At 38.9% G+C, this 17,139-nt stretch overlaps 1 pseudogene; it reads left to right on the top strand.

Moving 5' to 3' along the window:
• The first annotated feature begins 4,146 nt into the window (after positions 1-4,146).
• Positions 4,147-5,092, top strand: LOC125146541 (olfactory receptor 4A47-like; annotated as a pseudogene).
• Positions 5,093-17,139: the final 12,047 nt, after the last annotated feature.

The raw sequence follows: 17,139 nt of genomic DNA, 5'->3' as shown, positions 1-17,139 counted from the left end.
CAGATGTTGGTAAGGATGCAGAAATATACTGCTGGTGGGAATGCAAACTGGTGCAACCACTCTGGGAAACAGTATGGAGGTTTCTCAAAAAATTAAAAGCAGAACTACCCTATGACCCAGGAATTGCACTACTAGGTGTTTACCCAAAGGATATAAAAATAGTGATGCAAATGGGCACGTGCATCCTGATGTTTATAGAAGCATTACCAACAATAGCCAAATTGTGGGAAAAGCCCAAACATCCATTGACTGATGAATCGATAAAGAAGATTGGCATATACAATGGAATATTACTCAGCCATGAAAAATAATAAAATCTTGCCATTTACAACAATGTGGTTGGAGAGAGAGTATATTATGCTAAGTGAAATAAGTCAGAAAGACAATACCATATGATTTCACTGATGTGGAATTTAAGAAGCAAAACAGGTGAACATAGGGGAAGGGGAAAAAAGTAAGGGAGGCAAACCATAAGAAACTCTTAACTATAGAGAACAGACTGAAGGTTGCTGGTGGGGAGATGGTCGGGGAATAGATTAAATGGTGATGGGCATTAAGACGGCCACTTGTGATGAGCATTGGGTGTTGTATGTAAAGGATGAATCACTAAATTCTACACTTGAAACTAAGATTACCTTATATGTTTACTAAAATTTAAATAAAAACTTAAATAAATAAATGAAAAATTAAAAAAATAAGAAAGTTGAGGGGCACTTGGGTGGCTTAGTCAGTTGAGCGTCCGACTTCGGCTCTGGTCAGGATCTCACAGTCTATAGGTTTGAGCCCCACATTGGACTTTGTGCTGAAAGCTCAGAGCCTGGAACCTGCTTCAGATTTTGTGTCTCCCTCTCTCTCTGCCCCTCCCCTGCTCATGCTCTCTTTCTCTCTCAAAAATAAATAAACATTAAAAAATGAAAAAAAAAGAAAGTTGAATTTACATAAGAAAAACAGTCCACCGAAGAAGGAACAAATTAAATAAAATGAAGTGTTTTATCATTAAAAAATAAATAAATTTAAACTTCCAAGAAGTTGCAAACATAATATAGAATTCTCACATAGCTTTCACCAGTAGCACAATAAATTAGATGCTCAGTAAACATACTAAAATGTAAGATAAAAATCATTTACTAGAATGAAATTTTAAAAAACTCTCTTATTGGGGAGGCAAACCATAAGAGACTCTTAAATACAGAGAAGAAAATGAGGGTTGTTGGAGGGTAAATGTGTGGGGGACAGGTTATGGGTGGTGGGCATTAAGGAGGGCACTTTTCCAGATGAACACTGGGTGTCATATGTAAGAGATGAATCACTGGGTTCTACTCCTGAAGTGAAGACTACACTCTATGTTAACTAACCTGAATTTTTAAAAAAAATCTCAACAAATTGGGTATAGAAGGAATGTAACTCAACATAATAAAGGCCATATATGACAGATCCACAGCTAATATGACACTCGAGTCAAGGTTGAAAGCTTTCCCACTACTATCTGGCACAATACGAGAGTGCCCACACTTACCACTCCTTTTCAAAAGGGCACTGAAATAAAAATTCCTGTGTAACTTTTTAGCATTTTCTACATATAGGGCATGCCATCAGTGAAGTGAGAACAGATTGCTTAATTTTACTACCTGTAACAATTTTTCTGATGGTAGCCACTTTCTATCCTGTGGAAGAAAAGCCTTCCCTGGTTATCTTCTCCATAGGAGAATTCTCCCTGAGTACCCTGTTTGCTGTCTTATTAGCACTGATGAAGACTGTAATTAACGCACTAAATTGTTCCCTTATATACTGCCTCTCTCTACCATGAGAATATAAGGTCCGTGCAGGACCATGCAGGAAGGACTATTTGCATAATTTTTTCCTATTTCATAAATTGCTGTGTTCTCACTCGCAGCACAGTTTCTGGCAGTAAATAAGCCCTCCAAATTAAAAAAAAATTGTAATTGAATAAAGAGTTATTGTGTTGAAATCTGCAAAAAAATAAAATGCCCAACCCTACTTCAAGGCAGCATAAATTGAGTATTAATAAAAGGGAAGAGAAACTTGCTATGGGAAGTGGAGAAACACATGAAAAATAATCTTCCTAAAACAAAATGACTGGGCTGAAATTTTATTCTTAACTGGCAGTAGCCTTACAATGGTTCTAAAGCTATTTTTTTTATGTCACATATTTCTGACACTAATTATGTGATTTGGCCTAATAGTATCTTTACATAGATATTTTTGAAAAATTTTGTGAAAATTCCCAGTGAATTTATAAGCAAGAATTGGTCCTGGACATTTTCCAATTGTAGGACTTAATGAAGAATGTGGTTAGAAGGGATAAAATGTCCAGTGATATTTGCCCGTATGGGGAAGAAGAGGCTATGCTCTTAACAACTGATACACATTTTTGAGGACGTTTTTGTTAGGCTTAAAGCATTACCTAAGGAGAAGCCCAATGATGTCTCTTAAAGTATCAAGTCTGCTAATCTGACCAAACCAATAGAATGAGGATGCCTAAGCCATTGAATGGTATTTTTCTACTTAGAAATTAGTAGGAAAGAAGTTACTTGAGAAAAATCTCCCTGGGAGATGGCTGGTGGCTATTTTCCTTATGTAAGGATAGGAGTTAATCTTGTCTTTTTGATATATTATCCTAATGTGATAAATGTTTGTTTTCTGCGTGGACCATGGAATTGCTAGGAAGTCATCTACGGTATTAATAAAAGCAACCTTCTGAATAACCAGGAGAAACTCTGGCGAAAATGGATAGACAGTCGAATGAAAAAAAAATATGTCCTCAAGCAATAATGCAGCTTTTGCCCTCTTGCCAAACTGGATGACAGAGTCAAATGTGTTCCTTCAGATAGTGGACATGCCTCTATAAGGTAAAACTAACAGTAAATAGTGGAAACCAGCCTTTGCAACTGTGTAACTATCTTTATTATGTAAAAGTGAGATCACTTTGAGAGAAAGCAAACTTTGATTCCAATTCTAGTTTTATCACTTAAAAATGGTTGACCTTGGGAAAATTAATTAGATGTTCTGAGCCTCAGTTTGTTCAGCTGTGAAATGAGGATTATAATTCCCTTTACTGTAAGATGAACTGTGATTCATTAAGTTCTGAGTGTGTGATTGGAAGCAACTGTAGGCATTGTGAGCAGTGGAGTGATAGATCAGAATCATATTTTAAAAGAATCCATTTTAAGTTTCATCAGGAGAACAAATTGATGGAGACCAGAATGAAAGAGGAGACGTGGTAGGAGGCTAGTGCAGTGGGCCAGGGGAAGTGGGGAGGGGAGGGGAATGATTAAATTTGTGATAAATTTTAAAGGGGATAAATATCATTTGTTAAAGGTATTAATGTGACATGACCGCAAGACGGCATGAAGGACACTGTGATTATTTCTTGTCTGAGCAATGATGTGGAAGGTGGTACCATTTAATGATGTGGGAAGCATCTATGTTTATTGTGCAAAAAAAAAAATTAGTTTTATAAGTCCTAATTGATATCCAGTGGAGATTTCTGAAGTTGGAGATGTTGCATATATGAAGTTTAACAATTAAGGGAGAGACACAATAGTGGAATGCTTCCCCATTTATTGATCAGGGAAAGGAGGCATATCCAACCAAAGATCCTAATAAAGAGGTCTTAGTGGGGGAAGAGACAACCTAGGGAAGTGACCTTCTGTTCCTAATTTGATCTACTCACTTTGAATATGTCAGTTACCTTAAATGGGTCTCAAGTATTTCACCTTTGGGACTTTATAAACTGTGCATCTTTCCATGAAATTCCCTTTCCCTCTTCTCTTGTTCTTCCACTCTTCCTTTAAAACTCAGGTGAAGCATTGTTTCCTTTGGGAAACTTTTTTGATTCCCGTTTGGTAGATATATTCCTACCCTGGACATTTCGTGTTCTGTATTTTTATAATGGCACCTATTATATTGGTGATTATTATGTATGATATCACTGAGTGTAGGAAACCGTGGCTTATTCAACTTGAAATCCTAATGTCTATGACACATGCCACACATGTGAGACAAATAGGTATTCCTTCTACATTCTTTTAATTGAATGAATCAGTAATCTTATAATGCATTTATCTTCCTTGTTTTGTAGATCAGCTGCTTCTAATATGAGAAGCCAGCTTCTATGCAGACTAGATGGAACCAAGGAGCAATGTCACTTATTTTATCCTCTTGGGTCTCACACAGGATCCAAAGGAACAGAAGGTCCTTTTGGTTGTGTTCTCACTCTTCTATATTTTCACTGTGGTGGGCAACCTCCTCATTTTGGCGACTGTAACTGTCAGTAAGACCCTGAACTCACCTATGTACTTGTTTCTTGCTAACTTACCTTTTATGGATGTCACTTACTCCTCTTCTATTTCCCTCAGATTGATTTCAGATTTGATATGTGGGGAAAATACCAGGTCATTTCAACACTGTATGACCCAGCTGTTTACAGAGCAGCTTTTTGGTGGATCAGAGATCATTCTTCTCTTGGCGATGGTTTATGACCTCTATGTGGCCATGTGTAAACCCCTGCATTATTTGTGTATCATGAGGCAAAGGGCATGTGTTGTGCTGCTGGTAGGGTCCTGGGTTGGAGGTTTTCTGCATTCATTAATTCAAGTTAGCACTATTTATGGGCTCCCATTCTGCGGTCCCAATTCACTGATCATTTTTTGTGTGACATGTACCCCTTACTGAAACTGGTCTGTACTGACGCCCATATCATTGGCCTGTTAGTGGTGGGCGATGAAGGACTGATCTGCACAATTGCGTTTGTGCTCTTGCTCATCTCTTATGGTGTCATCTTGCACTCTCTAAAGAACCTTAGTCCGGAAGGGAGGTGGAAAGCCCTCCAGACCTGTGGTTCCCACATCACTGTGGTGGTCTTCTTCTTTGTGCCATGTATTTTCATGTACGTGAGACCTGCTAAGACCTTCCCCATTGACAAATCAGTGAGTGTGTTTTATACAGTCTTACCCCCATGCTGAACCCCCTGATCTACACTCTGAGAAATTCTGAGATGACGAATGCTATGAGGAAGCTCTGGAGGAAAAATGTCACATCAAGTAGTAAAGGAGTGCATTTTCTACCATGAAGAGAATTACTGGACATTGGCCTGCATTTTCTAAGAATGCAGAAGACTCCTTAAAATGATCCTGACTGTCTTTGTGTCAAGTTTTAAGTTAATTATAAAGAACGAACTGGATGATTGTGCTTTAATAACAGCTTCCCTTCCAATAGAATGTAAGGTCAATAATACCTTGTGGATCAGTTCATTTAGAAAAGTGTAATTCCTTTACATAAAAGGAGTCAACATTCCAAAGGCAAGGGAATTAAAAGCAAAAATAAAGTATTGGGAGCTCATCAAGATAAAGTTTCTGCACAGCGAAGGAAACAATCAGCAAACCTAAAGGCAACTGACAGAATGGGAGAGGATATTTGCAAATGACTTATCAGATAAAGTGTTAGTATCCAAAATCTATAAGGAACTTATCAAACTCAACACCCAAAAAACAAATAATACAGTGAAGAAATGGGCAAAAGACATGAATAGACACTTCTCCAAGGAAGACATCCAGATGGCCAACCGACACATGAAAAAATGCTCCACATCACTCATCATCAGGGAAAGACAAATCAAAACCACAATGAGATACCACCTTACACCTGTCAGAATGGCGAACATTAACAATTCAGGCAACAACAGATGTTGGCCAGGATGCGGAGAAAGAGGATCTCTTATGCATTATTGGTGGCAATGCCAGCTGGTGCAGCCACTCTGGAAAACAGTATGGAGGTTCCTCAAAAAATTAAAAATAGAACTACCCTTTGACCCAGCAATTACACTACTAGGCATTTATCCACAGGATATAGGTGTGCTGTTTCGAAGGGACACATGCACCCCCATGTTTACAGCAGCACTGTCAACAACAGCCAAAGTATGGAAGGAGCCCAAATGTCCATCAATGGATAAACAGATAAAGAAGATGTGGTGTTTATATATACAATGGAGTATTCCTCAGCAATCAAAAAGATTGAATCTTGCCATTTGCAACTACGTGGACGGAACTGGAGGGTATTATGCTAAGTGAAATCAGTCAGTCAGAGAAAGACAAAAATCGTATGACTTCACTCATATGAGGACTTGAAGAGACAAAATAGATGAACATAAGGGAAGGGAAACAAAAATAATATAAAAACAGGTGGGACAAAACAGAAGAGACTCATAAATATGGAAAACAAATTGAGGATTGCTAGAGGGGTCGTGGGAGGGGGAGGGGTTAAATGGGTAAGGGGCATTAAGGAACCTACTCCTGAAATCATTGTTGCACTATATGCTAACTCATTTGGATGTAAATTTAAAAAAATAAAAAATAAAATAAAAATAGGCCACTGATGGAATGGGAAAAGATATTTGCAAATGACATATCGGATAAAGGGCTAGTATCCAAAATCTATAAAGAGCTCACCAAACTCCACACCTGAAAAACAAATAATCCAGTGAAGAAATGGGCAGAAGACATGAATAAATACTTTTCTAAAGACATTCAGATGGCCAACAGGCACATGAAAAGATGCTCAACGTCACTCCTCATCAGGGAAATACAAATCAAACCACACTCAGATACCACCTCACATCGGTCAGAGTGGCTAAAATGATCAAATCAGGAGACTATAGATGGTGGCAAGGATGTGGAGAACCGGGAACCCTCTTGCACTGTTGATGGGAATGCAAACTGGTGCAGCCGCTCTGGAAAACAGTGTGGAGGTTCCTCAAAAAATTAAAAATAGACCTACCCTATGACCCAGCAATAGCACTGCTAGGAATTTACCCAGGGATACAGGAGTGCTGATGCATAGGGGCACTTGTACCCCAATGTTTATAGCAGCACTTTCAACAATAGCCAAATTATGGAAAGAGCCTAAATGCCCATCAACTGACAAATGGATAAAGAAGATGTGGTTTATATATACAATGGGATACTACTTGGCAATGAGAAACAATGAAATATGACCCTTTGTAGTAAAGTGGATGGAACTGGAGAGTGTTATGCTAAGTGAAATAAGTCAGGCAGAGAAAGACATGGATACCGTATGTTTTCACTCATATGTGGATCCTGAGAAACTCAACAGGAGACCGGGGGGAGGAGAAGGGGGAAAAAAAGTTACAGAGAGAGACGGAAGCAAAACATAAGAGACTCTTAAATACTGCGAACAAACTGAGAGTTGATGGGGGGTGGTGAGGGGAAAGTGGGTGATGGGCATTGAGGAGGGCACCTGTTGGGATGAGCACTGGGTGTTGTATGGAAACCAATTTGACAATAACTTTCATATTTAAAAAAAGGAGTCAACAATAGGTAATGAATTAATGAAGAAATTTTTAAATGATTACACTTTTTTATCAACATGTTTTTTTCCTGATACTTAGTATTATTTTTAGTTAGATTCTTACCATTTAAGGAAATTCTTTTTATTTTACTATTTATAATATTTAATGATGTATAGATGGTCTTGCTAAGTAAATATCTGTGGCCATTTATGTAAAACATTTTGACATTTGTTTTTATAAGAAAAATTGATGTGTAATGGATAGTAATAAATAATTATATAGAAAACCTTATATAATGGAATAAAATGAGAATAAATTACCTACTCATCTCTCAGCATCGTCTCTAGTCCTCTTCCTCAGAGGGCGTCATTTAATCTGTTTCTTAAGACTCCTGTGATAATAACGACATTTGTATTCAAGTATATGTAATGTGAATTTTTCTCTGTGTATTTAACTTTTGCTCCTATTATACAACTTCTTTCTTTAAAATAAACTTTTAAGTTTAGGATAGTTTTGTTTATTTTTGATATTTCAATTGAAAATTGTTGTCATACAATATTATCCTAGTTTCTGGTACACAACATAGCGACTTAACAATCATGTACATTAAGAAATGCTCAGTTCGGCGGCAAGATGGCGGCTTAGGAGGACGCTGGGCTCACCGCACGTCCTGCTGATCACTTAGATTCCATCTACATCTGCCTAAATAACCCAGAAAACCGCCAGAGGATTAGCAGAACGGAGTCGCCGGAGCCAAACGCAGACGAGAGGCCCACGGAAGAGGGGCCCCTCCTGAAGTGGATCACCTAAGGAGAAGCGATCTAAGCCTGCCCCTCCTGCCCCCGAGCACCTTGCCTACCCACCCCAGCTAATACGCCAGATCCCCAGCATCACAAGCCTGGCACGGTGCAAGTAGCCCAGACGAGCCACACCACCCCACAGTGAATCCCGCCCCTAGGAGAGGGGAAGAGAAGGCACACACCAGTCTGACTGTGGCCCCAGCGGTGGGCTGGGGGCAGACATCAGGTCTGACTGCGGCCCCGCCCACCAACTCCAGTTATACACCACAGCACAGGGGAAGTGCCCTGCAGGTCCTCACCACGCCAGGGACTATCCAAAATGACCAAGCGGAAGAATTCCCCTCAGAAGAATCTCCAGGAAATAACAACAGCTAATGAGCTGATCAAAAAGGACTTAAATAACATAACAGAAAGTGAATTTAGAATAATAGTCATAAAATTAATCGCTGGGCTTGAAAACAGTATACAGGACAGCAGAGAATCTCTTGCTACAGAGATCAAGGGACTAAGGAACAGTCACGAGGAGCTGAAAAACGCTTTAAACGAAATGCATAACAAAATGGAAACCACCACAGCTCGGCTTGAAGAGGCAGAGGAGAGAATAGGTGAACTAGAAGATAAAGTTATGGAAAAAGAGGAAGCTGAGAAAAAGAGAGATAAAAAAATCCAGGAGTATGAGGGGAAAATTAGAGAATTAAGTGATACACTAAAAAGAAATAATATACGCATAATTGGTATCCCAGAGGAGGAAGAGAGAGGGAAAGGTGCTGAAGGGGTACTTGAAGAAATAATAGCTGAGAACTTCCCTGAACTGGGGAAGGAAAAAGGCATTGAAATCCAAGAGGCACAGAGAACTCCCTTCAGACGTAACTTGAATCGATCTTCTGCACAACATATCATAGTGACACTGGCAAAATACAAGGATAAAGAGAAAATTCTGAAAGCAGCAAGGGGTAAACGTGCCCTCACATATAAAGGGAGACCTATAAGACTCGTGACTGATCTCTCTTTTGAAACTTGGCAGGCCAGAAAGAATTGGCACGAGATTTTCAGGGTGCTAGACAGAAAAAATATGCAGCCGAGAATCCTTTATCCAGCAAGTCTGTCATTTAGAATAGGAGAGATAAAGGTCTTCCCAAACAAACAAAAACTGAAGGAATTTGTCACCACTAAACCAGCCCACAAGAGATCTTAAGGGGGACCCTGTGAGACAAAGTCCCAGAGACATCACTATAAGCATAAAACATACAGACATCACAATGACTCTAAACCCGTATCTTTCTATAATAACACTGAGTGTAAATGGATTAAATGCGCCAACCAAAAGACATAGGGTATCAGAATGGATAAAAAAACAAGACCCATCTATTTGCTGTCTACAAGAGACTCATTTTAGACCTGAGGTCACCTTTAGATTGAGAGTGAGGGGATGGAGAACTATTTATCATGCGACTGGAAGCCAAAAGAAAGCTGGAGTAGCCATACTTATATCAGACAAACTAGACTTTAAATTAAAGGCTGTAACAAGAGATGAAGAAGGACATTATATAATAGTTACAGGGTCTATCCATCAGGAAGAGCTAACAATTATAAATGTCTATGCACCGAATACCAGAGCCCCCAAATATATAAAACAATTACTCATAAACATAAGCAACCTTATTGATAAGAATGTGGTAATTGCAGGGGACTTTAATACACCACTTACAGAAATGGATAGATCATCTAGACACACGGTCAATAAAGAAACAAGGGCCCTGAATGAGACATTGGATCAGATGGACTTGACAGATATATTTAGAACTCTGCATCCCAAAGCAACAGAATATACTTTCTTCTCGAGTGCACATGGAACATTCTCCAAGATAGATCATATACTGGGTCACAAAACAGCCCTTCATAAGTTTACAAGAATTGAAATTATACCATGCTTACTTTCAGACCACAATGCTATGAAGCTTGAAATCAACCACAGAAAAAAGTCTGGAAAACCTCCAAAAGCATGGAGGTTAAAGAACACCCTACTAACGAATGAGTGGGTCAACCAGGCAATTAGAGAAGAAATTAAAAAATATATGGAAACAAATGAAAATGAAAATACAACAATCCAAACGCTTTGGGACGCAGCAAAGGCAGTCCTGAGAGGAAAATACATTGCAATCCAGGCCTATCTCAAGAAACAAGAAAAATCCCAAATACAAAATCTAACAGCACACCTAAAGGAACTAGAAGCAGAACAGCAAAGGCAGCCTAAGCCCAGCAGAAGAAGAGAAATAATAAAGATCAGGGCAGAAATAAACAATATAGAAACTAAAAAAACTGTAGAGCAGATCAGTGAAACCAAGAGTTGGTTTTTTGAAAAAATAAACAAAATTGACAAACCTCTAGCCAGGCTTCTCAAAAAGAAAAGGGAGATGACCCAAATAGATAAAATCATGAATGAAAATGGAATTATTACAACCAATCCCTCAGAGATACAAACAATTATCAGGGAATACTATGAAAAATTATATGCCAACAAACTGGACAACCTGGAAGAAATGGACAAATTCCTGAACAACCACACTCTTCCAAAACTCAATCAGGAGGAAATAGAAAGCTTGAACAGACCCATAACCAGTGAAGAAATTGAATCGGTTATCAAAAATCTCCCAACAAATAAGAGTCCAGGACCAGATGGCTTCCCAGGGGAGTTCTACCAGACGTTTAAAGCAGAGATAATACCTATCCTTCTCAAGCTATTCCAAGAAATAGAAAGGGAAGGAAAACTTCCAGACTCATTCTATGAAGCCAGTATTACTTTGATTCCTAAACCAGACAGAGACCCAGTAAAAAAAGAGAACTACAGGCCAATATCCCTGATGAATATGGATGCAAAAATTCTCAATAAGGTACTAGCAAATCGAATTCAACGGCATATAAAAAGAATTATTCACCAAGATCAAGTGGGATTCATTCCTGGGATGCAGGGCTGGTTCAACATTCGCAAATCAATCAACGTGATACATCACATTAACAAAAAAAAAGAGAAGAACCATATGATCCTGTCAATCGATGCAGAAAAGGCCTTTGACAAAATCCAGCACCTTTCTTAATAAAAACCCTTGAGAAAGTCGGGATAGAAGGAACATACTTAAAGATCATAAAAGCCATTTATGAAAAGCCCACAGCTAACATCATCCTCAATGGGGAAAAACTGAGAGCTTTTTCCCTGAGATCAGGAACACGACAAGGATGCCCACTCTCACCGCTGCTGTTTAACATAGTGCTGGAAGTTCTAGCATCAGCAATCAGACAACAAAAGGAAATCAAAGGCATCCAAATTGGCAAAGATGAAGTCAAGCTTTCGCTTTTTGCAGATGACATGATATTATACATGGAAAATCCGATAGACTCCACCAAAAGTCTACTAGAACTGATACAGGAATTCAGCAAAGTTGCAGGATACAAAATCAATGTACAGAAATCAGTTGCATTCTTATACACTAACAATGAAGCAACAGAAAGACAAATAAAGAAACTGATCCCATTCACAATTGCACCAAGAAGCATAAAATACCTAGGAATAAATCTAACCAAAGATGTAAAGGATCTGTATGCTGAAAACTATAGAAAGCTTATGAAGGAAATTGAAGAAGATTTAAAGAAATGGAAAGACATTCCCTGCTCATGGATTGGAAAAATAAATATTGTCAAAATGTCAATACTACCCAAAGCTATCTACACATTCAATGCAATCCCAATCAAAATTGCACCAGCATTCTTCTCGAAACTAGAACAAGCAATCCTAAAATTCATATGGAACCACAAAAGGCCCCGAATAGCCAAAGGAATTTTGAAGAAGAAGACCAAAGCAGGAGGCATCACAATCCCAGACTTTAGCCTCTACTACAAAGCTGTCATCATCAAGACAGCATGGTATTGGCACCAAAACAGACACATAGACCAATGGAATAGAATAGAAACCCCAGAACTAGACCCACAAACGTATGGCCAACTAATCTTTGACAAAGCAGGAAAGAACATCCAATGGAAAAAAGACAGCCTCTTTAACAAATGGTGCTGGGAGAACTGGACAGCAACATGCAGAAGGTTGAAACTAGACCACTTTCTCACACCATTCACAAAAATAAACTCAAAATGGATAAAGGACCTAAATGTGAGACAGGAAACCATCAAAACCTTAGAGGAGAAAGCAGGAAAAGACCTCTCTGACCTCAGCCGTAGCAATCTCTTACTCGACACATCCCCAAAGGCAAGGGAATTAAAAGCAAAAGTGAATTACTGGGACCTTATGAAGATAAAAAGCTTCTGCACAGCCAAGGAAACAACCAACAAAACTAAAAGGCAACCAACGGAATGGGAAAAGATATTCGCAAATGACATATCGGACAAAGGGCTAGTATCCAAAATCTATAAAGAGCTCACCAAACTCCACACCCGAAAAACAAATAACCCAGTGAAGAAATGGGCAGAAAACATGAATAGACACTTCTCTAAAGAAGACATCCGGATGGCCAACAGGCACATGAAAAGATGTTCAGCGTCGCTCCTTACCAGGGAAATACAAATCAAAACCACACTCAGGTATCACCTCACGCCAGTCAGAGTGACCAAAATGAACAAATCCGGAGACTATAGATGCTGGAGAGGATGTGGAGAAACGGGAACCCTCTTGCACTGTTGGTGGGAATGCAAATTGGTGCAGCCGCTCTGGAAAGCAGTGTGGAGGTTCCTCAGAAAATTAAAAATAGACCTACCCTATGACCCAGCAATAGCACTGCTAGGAATTTATCCAAGGGATACAGGAGCACTGATGCATAGGGCCACTTGTACCCCAATGTTCATAGCAGCACTCTCAACAATAGCCAAATTATGGAAAGAGCCTAAATGTCCATCAACTGATGAATGGATAAAGAAATTGTGGTTTATATACACAATGGAATATTACGTGGCAATGAGAAAAAATGAAATATGGCCTTTTGTAGCAACGTGGATGGAACTGGAGAGTGTGATGCTAAGTGAAATAAGCCATACAGAGAAAGACAGATACCATATGGTTTCACTCTTATGTGGATCCTGAGAAACTTCACAGGAACCCATGGGGGAGGGGAAGGAAAAAAAAAAAAAAGAGGTTAGAATGGGAGAGAGCCAAAGCATAAGAGACTTAAAAACTGAGAACTGAGGGTTGATGGGGGGTGGGAGGGAGGGGGGGGTGGGTGATGGGTATTGAGGAGGGCACCTTTTGGGATGAGCACTGGGTGTTGTATGGAAACCAATTTGTCAATAAATTTCATAAAAAAAAAATAATAAAAAATAAATAAATAAATAAATAAATAAATAAATAAAAGAAATGCTCATATCATGATATGTGTAACTTCTGTTACCATAAAAAGTTGCTATAAACATGTTCGCTCTGTTCCCTATGCTGTACTTTTCATTCTTGTGATGTAACTGAAACTTTGTACCTTTCGTCCCTTTCACCCATGTCACCTATCCCTCCAACCTCCGCAGCTCTGGCAACCCCCAGTTTGTTCTCTGTGTGATGAGTCCTTTTCTGTTTTTGTCCATGTGTTCTTTTTTTACTTCCACATATAAGTGAAATCATTTGCACCATCTTGAGGATACCGCATACCAGTCCGGAGAGATCTCTTAGTTTTTCTTGTACTCCATATTACTCCCTTATAAAATCAATAAAAATGTATATAAAATAAATGTGTCCATTTCTATTCATGTTATTACTAACCTTTTTCTATGACAAAGAAGTTTATAATAATTACATGCTTGTGAATGTGTGCAAGTTCCTCGGAGTGGAAATGTTGATGTATGTATTTGAAACAGTGATCAGATAGTTTAATGTCGATATTCATAGTTATCACCAAACTGCCAACCTAGAGTTTGTACTAGTAGCTACACTGATGCTCCCGTCTGTGAGAATACTTCAGTCCACATTCTCAACCACCCATACCTGATATGGGTTTATGGCATAAACAGTCCGATTAAATTGCAATCTTTTTCATATTATTGAGTTTACCTATTCACACGTTGGATATGATTTGTATTTCTTTTTCTGTGAATTGTCTATTCATGCCTTTACCTATTTCTTCAATCGTTGCTCTTTTCCATACATATTTTGATGATTCGTTACATCCTAAAGAAACGATCCTTTTAGTATTGTGTATGTAACTATTATTGTTCTGTCTTGTGATGTCTTTTTATCTTTTGTACACTATAAGGAACACTTTCGGTGTGCAAAAATTTTTTTTTCATTTAGTGTGTAATTTTTTATAGGGAATTCACAGGTGTTCCTTGCTATTTATTTATTTATTTGTTTGTTTGTTTGTTTATTTATTTATTTTTAACATTTATTTATTTTTGAGACAGAGAGAGACACAGCATGAACGGGGGAGGGGCAGAGAGAGAGGGAGACACAGAATCGGAAGCAGGCTCCGGGCTCCGAGCCACCAGCCCAGAGCCCGATGCGGGGCTCAAACTCGTGGACCGCGAGACTGTGACCTGAGCTGAAGTCGGACGCTTAACCGACTGAGCCACCCAGGTGCCCCTATTTATTTATTTATAATATAATCTATTGTCTAGTTGGGTAACACACAGTGTGTAAAGTGTGCTCCTGGTTTTTGGGGTAGATTCTCATGGCTTATCGCTTACCTACAACACCCAGCTCATCCCAAGAAGTGCCCTCCTCAATGCCCATCACCTATTTTCCCCTCTCACTTACCCCCTCAGCACCCTCAGTTTGTTCTCTGTATTTAAGAGTCTTTTATGGTATACCTCCCTCCCTCTCTGTTTGTAACTACTTTATTCCCCTTCCCTTCCCCCATGGTCTTCTGTTAAGTTTCCCAAGATCCACGTATGAGTGAAAACATATGATATCTGTCCTTCTCTGACTAACCTATTTCACTCAGCATAATATGTTCCAGTTCCATCCACGTTGCTGCAAATGGCATCACATATATTCTTTGGAGCAAGGTCTCTTAAAGTTCCTTCCTCTTTGGTTTTTAATAAAAAAGAAGTTTTTGTCCCCGCCCCCCCTTTTTTAAATTTAAATTTTAGTTAACATACAGTGCAATATTGGTTTCAGGAGTAGAAATCAGTGATTCATCACTTGCATACAACATGCAGTGTTCATCATAACAAGTGCCCTCCTTAGTCCCCTCACCCATGTAAGCCATCTCCCACCTGCCTCCCTTTGTCAACCCATAGTTTTTTTTCCCCTCTATCATTAAGAGTCTCTTGTGATTTGTTTCCCTCTCTTCTCTTATCTCTCCCCCCTTCCCATATGGTCATCTGTTTGGTTTCTTAAATTTCACATATAAGTGAAATCCTATGGTATTTGTCTTTCTCACAATGACTTATGTCGCTTAGCGTAATACATTCTAGTTCCATCCACATCATTTGAATGGCAAGATTTCATTTGTTTTGATGGCTGAGTAATACTCCATCATATACCACATCTTTATCCATTCATCAGTCGATGGACATTTAGACTCTCTCCATAGTTTGGTTATTGTTGGTAATGCTGCTATAACATTGGATATAATATTGTTGATAATGCTGCTATAACCCCAATGCTTGTACCCCTTTGAATCTGTATTTTGTATCCTGTGGGTAGATACCTAATAGTATATTAGGTTACTTGGTCATAATGTAGTTTTATTTTTGCTTTCTTGAAGAACCTCCATACTTTTCTCCAGGGTGAGCGCACCAGTTTGCATTCCCACCAACAGTATAAGAGGATTCTCCTTTCTCCACATCCTTGTCAACACCTGGTGTTTCTTGTGTTGTTAATTTTAGCCATTCTGACAGGTGTGAGGTGATATCTCATCATGGTTTTGATTTGTATTTCTTTGATGATGAGTGATGTTAAGCATCTGTTCATGCATCTGCTAGCCATCTAGAAGTCTTCGTTAGAGAAATATCTATTCATGTCTTCTGCTCATTTCTTAACTGGGTTATTTGTTGGGTGTTGAGTTTGAGAACTGCTTTATAGATTTTGGATACCAACCCTTTATCAGGTATGTCATTTGCAAATATCTTCTCCCATTCTGTAGGTTGCCTTTAGTTTTGTTGTTTCCTTCACTGTGCAGATGTATATATTGATACAGTCTCAGTAGTTCATGTTTATTTTTGTTTTCTTGCCTTCGATGACGTGTCTAGTAACAAGCTATTGTGGCCAAAGTCAAACAGGATGTTGCCTTGTTCTCCTCTAAGATTTTGATGGTTTTCTGTCTCACAGTTAGGTCTTTCATCCATTTCAAATTTAGTTTTGTGTATGATGTAAGAAAGTGGCCTAATTTCATTCTTCTGTATATCACTGTCCAGTTTTCCCAACACCATTTGTTGAAGAGACTGTCTTTTTTCCATTGGATATTCTTTGCTGCTTTGTCAAAGACTAGTTGACCATATAGTTGTGGGTCCATTTCTCCATTTTCTTTTTCGTTCCATTGATAATGTTTCTATATCACATTTGTCTTTTTTTTTTAAACTGTCTTGATGACTATAGTGTTGTAATATAGCTTGAATTCTGGAATGGTGATGCCTCCAGTTTTGTTTCTCTTTTTCATGATTGCTTTGGCTACTTGGGGTCTTTTGTGATTCCATACAAATTTTAGGATTGTTTGTTATAGCTCTTTGAAAAATGCTGGTGTTACTGATAGGGATTGCATTAAATGTGTAGATTTCTTTGGGTAGTATATTTTTTTTTAAATTTTTTTTTCAACGTTTATTTATTTTTGGGACAGAGAGAGACAGAGCATGAACGGGGGAGGGGCAGAGAGAGAGGGAGACACAGAATCGGAAACTGGCTCCAGGCTCTGAGCCATCAGCCCAGAGCCTGATGTGGGGCTCGAACTCCCGGACCGCGAGATCGTGACCTGGCTGAAGTCGGACGCTTAACCGACTGCACCACCCAGGCGCCCCATCTTTGGGTAGTATATTTTAACAATGCTTGTTCTTCCCATCCATAACCATGGAATGCTTTTCCATTTCTTTGTG

This window comes from Prionailurus viverrinus, chromosome D1 (genome assembly GCF_022837055.1).
Source record: "Prionailurus viverrinus isolate Anna chromosome D1, UM_Priviv_1.0, whole genome shotgun sequence".
Classification (NCBI taxonomy): domain Eukaryota; kingdom Metazoa; phylum Chordata; class Mammalia; order Carnivora; family Felidae; genus Prionailurus; species Prionailurus viverrinus.
Note: the sequence above shows the minus strand (reverse complement) of the source record. Positions and strands in the feature narration are given on the sequence as shown.